Below are 7,478 nucleotides of genomic sequence, written 5' to 3'. Positions count from 1 at the left end.
AATTACACGTCTTTCTGCTGACTGCCACAAACAGAGATTGATAGGCCACGAATTCTCTCACATGCATACACCTCCTATCTATTGGAGACTTTTCGTGTGCTGCATTACACAGCTGCAGTAAAATGCGCTTTTGTGACATCTTTTACCACGTCAGTATTTCAATGACATGCCAAACACATTTTCTAAACTTTCTTGTCTTTCTCTGCTGCTTGGGCTGTTTTTACAATCACTTCGTGGTTGATAGAATGAGCTGTGAAGCCACCTAAATCTATTAAAAGGTTATACTAAAGTGTAAATTAATTTTCTGTGATTTCATCTTTACCTCATCAACAAATAACCACTGACATTTCATCTGATAATGAACAAACATTCTTCTCTATCTCTGTAGATAGTAAAACAATCTCTGATAACTAACACAACAAAAAGAAGCCGCATTGCTTTTTTTTGTCTAACGCCTAAAAGTTCTGATTAGTTTCTCTACGCAAATGACCTCTGACAACAAATGAGGAACATCAAACACAGCTTTTCACATTATATTTCAAATTATAACTACCCAAATGATGATAACATGATAACATAATTCAGAGAATTTACCAGAAGTCAGTCATTGTAGAACAAAGTCTAAATGAGTGAGGAAAGACTCTTTATTTATTTCAGTGGTCACCAGGGCATAACAATAGTGTGCATCAGTGTAATTAAAATCTCAAATCTAAAAAGAATAAAATCCCCCTAAACTTATACTTCTACCATCATAGTGTAAAAACCCAGCATGCTAACTTGATCTGCAACTCTGGCCCAACTCAGCTGGTCCAGTACAAAACCAGCTGGGGGCCGTGAGGTGGTGCGGAGGCTTGCATTGTCACAGCAAGAAGGTCGTAGATTCAAATCCAGTTGGATTTCTGTGTGCAGTTTGCATGTTCTCCCTGTGCCTGTGTTGGTTTTCTGTGGGTGCTCCAACTGCCTCCCACAACTCAAAGACAAGCAAGAGACAATTCTAGGCGTTAATGTGAGTGTGAATGGTTGTCTGTCTCTCTGTGCTAGTCCTGCAATAGACTGGCCTGCCTTTTGCCAGCTGGAATAGGCTCCAACTCCTTTGCAACTTAAAACAGGACGGATGGACGGATGGATGGATGGAGTTGCAGGTTGAGGATTTTTTTGAGTGCCATTGTCTCTTTTATATGGTCTCTTGCCAATGTCATAGATAATACACAATGCAGCTAATTCACAACTAGTGTTTAGAACTTGAAGCTTGTGAAAGTGGTGGCAGTACAGACAGAATGTGAATAAATGAGATAAATTCAGTTTATCTTACACTATCTGGACAAAAATATTGGGCCGTGCCTCTCAATCTTTAAATTCAGGTGTTTTGAGTCCAATTGTTATAGGTGTAAAAAAAATCAAGCACCTAGCCTTGCAGTCTGCATATACCAACATTTGTGTAAGAATGGCTCCTTCTAAAGAGTTCACTGAATTCAAGCATAGTAGCGCAATGAGATGCCGCATTTGCAATTAGTCAGTTTTAGGAACCACAGCAACTCAGATGCAAAGTGGCAGACCACATAAAGTTACTGAGTGTGGAGGCATATAGTGTGTAAACATCACTAACATTCACCAAACTCAATAACTGCCAAACATCTTCTGGCATTAACATTAGCACAAAAACTGTGCACCAGGAGCTTAATGGCATCAAATTAATTCAGCAGATAACACACATCAATGGCGTTATACAGGGAGTGCAGAATTATTAGGCAAATGAGTATTTTGTCCACATCATCCTCTTCATGCATGTTGTCTTACTCCAAGCTGTATAGGCTCGAAAGCCTACTACCAATTAAGCATATTAGGTGATGTGCATCTCTGTAATGAGAAGGGGTGTGGTCTAATGACATCAACACCCTATATCAGGTGTGCATAATTATTAGGCAACGTCCTTTCCTTTGGCAAAATGGGTCAAAAGAAGGACTTGACAGGCTCAGAAAAGTCAAAAATAGTGAGATATCTTGCAGAGGGATGCAGCAGTCTCAAAATTGCAAAGCTTCTGAAGCGTGATCATCGAACAATCAAGCGTTTCATTCAAAATAGTCAACAGGGTCGCAAGAAGCGTGTGGAAAAACCAAGGCGCAAAATAACTGCCCATGAACTGAGAAAAGTCAAGCGTGCAGCTGCCAAGATGCCACTTGCCACCAGTTTGGCCATATTTCAGAGCTGCAACATCACTGGAGTGCCCAAAAGCACAAGGTGTGCAATACTCAGAGACATGGCCAAGGTAAGAAAGGCTGAAAGACGACCACCACTGAACAAGACACACAAGCTGAAACGTCAAGACTGGGCCAAGAAATATCTCAAGACTGGTTTTTCTAAGGTTTTATGGACTGATGAAATGAGAGTGAGTCTTGATGGGCCAGATGGATGGGCCCGTGGCTGGATTGGTAAAGGGCAGAGAGCTCCAGTCCGACTCAGACGCCAGCAAGGTGGAGGTGGAGTACTGGTTTGGGCTGGTATCATCAAAGATGAGCTTGTGGGGCCTTTTCGGGTTGAGGATGGAGTCAAGCTCAACTCCCAGTCCTACTGCCAGTTTCTGGAAGACACCTTCTTCAAGCAGTGGTACAGGAAGAAGTCTGCATCCTTCAAGAAAAACATGATTTTCATGCAGGACAATGCTCCATCACACGCGTCCAAGTACTCCACAGCGTGGCTGGCAAGAAAGGGTATAAAAGAAGAAAAACTAATGACATGGCCTCCTTGTTCACCTGATCTGAACCCCATTGAGAACCTGTGGTCCATCATCAAATGTGAGATTTACAAGGAGGGAAAACAGTACACCTCTCTGAACAGTGTCTGGGAGGCTGTGGTTGCTGCTGCACGCAATGTTGATGGTGAACAGATCAAAACACTGACAGAATCCATGGATGGCAGGCTTTTGAGTGTCCTTGCAAAGAAAGGTGGCTATATTGGTCGCTGATTTGTTTTTGTTTTGTTTTTGAATGTCAGAAATGTATATTTGTGAATGTGGAGATGTTATATTGGTTTCACTGGTAAAAATAAATAATTGAAATGGGTATATATTTGTTTTTTGTTAAGTTGCCTAATAATTATGCACAGTAATAGTCACCTGCACACACAGATATCCCCCTAAAATAGCTAAAACTAAAAACAAACTAAAAACTACTTCCAAAAACATTCAGCTTTGATATTAATGAGTTTTTTGGGTTCATTGAGAACATGGTTGTTGTTCAATAATAAAATTATTCCTCAAAAATACAACTTGCCTAATAATTCTGCACTCCCTGTACTTGCGTTTATACAATATTCAACTTGCACTGTGATACATTTAAGTGCACTTATATTAGATCACAATTTATCACTATTTTGGAAAAGAAAAGAAAAAATCTTGTGGGACTGAAACTGACGTGATGCCAGATTTGAGCAGCAGACTGTGAGCTCAGTATAGAACCATTAATCCTGTAAAGTGTGACTTTTGGTGATGTAGTGATTTCAGAGCAAGTCTTTGTGTTTGAAACGTTGATGATTTCATCATTTGACATTTTTTTTGACAGAAGTATCAGTCATAAAGTCACTTTTATTCACAATACAGCTCGTAACAGTCTCTTGTGTGTAGCAACCTTGTACATCACACCAAAGCTGCCTTTTGTCAGGAACTACGATACCCTACTCGGTCATGTAGTTTTTCAACACAACTTTATGAAGAGCAAAGGAAGGATGTTCGCTTTTCCAAGCCTCTGAAGTAGATGTGAAAAACAACTTTGCTGTACAGTTCTTTACTTGGGCTACACATACACATAAATGCATCACGTTGAATTCGTTTAGTAAGGATGTATGCTCAGGGCAACTGTTATAAGGGACAAGTGGTAGTCTCTTATTAGCTCATTAACATGTTTTGTAAAATCTTGAGGGTCAGATCTGGCTCTTTATTGCTTTTTTTTTTTAATGTTCTCAAACAAATTTCCTCTTTAAATAGAAAAGACTCATTGCCAGTTATCACAAATGCTTGATTGCAGTTGTTGCTGCTAAGGGTGGCCCAACTAGTTATTAGGTTTAGGGGGCACTCACTTTTTTCCCTTAGTAATAAATACCTTCGCTTAGAAACAGCAAACACTTTTCACACTGATGTATTTCTATCATACACTATAGCTGTGGCCTACAGTTAAAAATTCTAAAATACAAATTCAACACTTTGAATCAACTTAGATATTACGTCTGCTTCATTTGTCATAAAGTAACACAGAAACAGAGACAAGCTCGGGCTGTGCAACGCTCTGAGCAGTTGCAGAAAACCCAAGAGCTGCATGTCAGACTCCACAGGGCTCAGTGAGCATGTTAAATGTTAAAGATCATGGCAGTACAATAAGAAAAAGGCTTGTTTGGAAGGGTTACCAGAATAAAGCCTCTTCTCTCTGAATGAAACAAAATGTTTTACAAGCTACTCAAGTTACTATGAGGTGTGGATGCAGGACTGCATAGGGTAGTAGAATAGTGCTGTAATGAAAGAATACTAAAGCATTATTACAACAGAGCAAATCAGACCTTAAACACTGCAAAGACATCAGTGTTCTGTTTTAAAATATGAGCTCCTTCAGGAGGCAAGTTCTAGAGTTGTTACAGAAATAATAGGCTCGTGCATATTCTTGAACCAAGAATAAAAAACTCTGGAATTTTAATTGGATTTTAATCTTTTCCTTTCAACGTGCCCCATGTGAGTCTCCCAGCTATACAGGATAGCAGGAGTGAATTTTTAACATGTTCAAACTTTTGTTTGACTGTGTGATTATGAGCACTGCGGTGGAAAAAGTAATGTTTTTTTTTTTTTCAATTAAAAATCTCTCTCCTAATTTGGCATTTTCAATGTTCTGATAGCAGTAATGAGATTTGTGCAGGACCCTGTGATGTTGGAGTGACAACGAAACAACCGAATGAGGATCCCAAATGACAGACAACATAACAATTTCAACTGTCAAGGTCTGACAGTCATCTCCATCTCCAAGGACTCAGTGTACCTCACATTTATTTGGTTTAGCATCAAGTTTTAACGCCATTGCAACTTTACTAAACAAAGCAAAGTTGAGAAGCAAAGTTGAGAAGAAAACCTCTAAGTGTTAGGTTGTTAGATTGATGTACAATCATTATGTTAAATGGTCCATTCAAGGCTCGTTTTCATTGAAATTTCAGAAACACTCTTCCCCTTTAGACTTAGAGTGCAACACGTGCGTAAGCCAGCGATTTCATATGTGCACACCAAGTGTTTAAAAGTGCTTGTGAGGACGCTCAAGATATCTCTAGGTCAAGCTGATGTTAGGCCTTGAAAATCGGTGTGATGTGGATAAATTTCCCCTGGGTGATGTGGTGGAGTGCTGCTCATCGAGTAACTAACCACCAGACTGGGCCAAAGCAATACCCCAGAATTATTTGGAGAAAATGAGAGCTCCTCCAACTGCGTACACTGGCCAAATGTGAACTGTATGAGTCAAATGAAGGTTAGTAGGCAAACTGGGTAAATTCTGAGGTATAGCTGTTGAGTCTTTTGAAGACAATGGCACCTTACTCATGTGTCTCTGCCAAGTAATCCACACTGGTGCTGCAAAAGATCGCACTTTAAATGTATACTGTAGGTATTTCAGATTCTCCAGTGTCCACCAGCAATTTCTCTCTCATTGAGTGACTCTCTCTTTTTCCCTGCTCTACCTTCCCTTCCTGTCCTGTCCTGTCCAGTCTGTACTTTATGAATGAAAGCCCATCAACAAGATATCAAGATAAACATAAAAGTGGTGTGAGCCTGACAAGAAAATAAGAGTCATCCATCAAAGGGGTTGGCTACTTACACAACATGTCAGAGGGACCCCAGGGTTCTCAGCACACTGTCTGGCTCACTTTAATTTAGGACACTGAACCGGATCACCACATCAGAGATGCCAGAGCACAAAAGTGGAAACAGTGACCAAAAAGTCCTAAATGTGATATTTGTTGGCTTTTTTCTTAAACACTTTTCTGTTGGCCAGTTAGGCAATGTAGCACGTTTCAGAGCGATGGCAGAGGAGAAGGAGAAAGTCTTCATATCAGGCTTGATATCTAAGCCTCTGGAATCTGCACCATCCTTCTTTCTACAGGTTTCCCCTGACATATCTAAAGTCAGAGTTTGTTAGGTTTGTTGTGACCACATCAGTTCTTGTCAGTCCATTTGCTATAGATAAGGCAGTGCTTATACAGTTTTGCCCTCGTTGCTAATGTACATCGGCATCCTTATAAATGTAATATGAATGAAGCCTGATCCACAGCTTAATCTCACCTTTTACCTGGTTATAAATCATCCATTGCAGTGGACCACGCAACCACATGGTTCATGCTGTCGCAAGAGTACTCACTGGACATCGATAAAATATATATACATAAAAGTGACTACTTGTATTTGTCTATTTGCATGCAAATGTTAGAGATTGCTAAAGACTCCAAGACACCACTAATAAATGATTCTGCTAATTTGAATGTACAAGATCAGCACATACCATATGTACCATCGGGGACTGAGATGAATTTGACTTCCTGATTAAATTAAATGTTAGTGTGAGTAAAGTGTAGCACATTTTCTGCTGTTGCTGCAGTCGGCTGCTATTTTCAGACTAAATAAAAAATATCTTAATCTGCAGAGGATTGTCAACAGTTCTTGGGAACAAATTACATCTGGCTCTGAATTAAAAGCACCTACAAAATGAAGTATTTTAATGCAGACCACAGTTTGGCTCAATTTGCACAATGTGCAGACATGAAGGAAATTTGAATATGTAGTGTTCAGAAAATACAGGGGTTTAAAACATAAAACTGCACATATGTCTGTACTGTTCAGAGTATAATTAACTCAAAGAAATGGTGATAATCAACAAAGCAGCCTCCTGTGTCACAGCATTTGGAACCAAATCCAGTGAGAATGACTCCATTGTTTTCAGAGACTCACATTGTTTCGCCTTTATTGTAAATTTCATCATTGTTTCTGGACAGTCCATTTTCTCTGATGACCACAGTAGTGCCATCTGTGGCTACTATGATGTTTTGTAATTTATGCCAAATTGTAAGATTCTCTCTCCTTTATTTCCTTTAGACAAAAAAAAAGAAAAGAAATTTTCTTGCCCTTTGTGCTCAGTCTCAGGGATCATTATAAAGTATGCACATGTTTTACCAGCAAAGTGACACTGCAAATACTGTATGTAGCAGTACAGAAACCTTTGACTGTCACAAGATAAGGTCAGATGAATGAATATATGCAGTGCGGCTTATCTTGTGGGCATGCTGTATGCTGGATACAGTGGTAGATGAACTATTCAGTCCCGCATTTAAATACCAATTTATGATTAGATCATTATCATATATGCACTATACAGTTTGTTAAATACTGTGAAAGTAGCCAGGCAGGTAAAGATACTTTCAGCCCCTCGCCATTATTTATTCGCAGTTGAGCAACTACACACATA

This window comes from Haplochromis burtoni, unplaced genomic scaffold (genome assembly GCF_018398535.1).
Source record: "Haplochromis burtoni strain Fernald_Lab_line unplaced genomic scaffold, NCSU_Asbu1 Contig_362, whole genome shotgun sequence".
NCBI lineage: Eukaryota > Metazoa > Chordata > Actinopteri > Cichliformes > Cichlidae > Haplochromis > Haplochromis burtoni.
Note: the sequence above shows the minus strand (reverse complement) of the source record.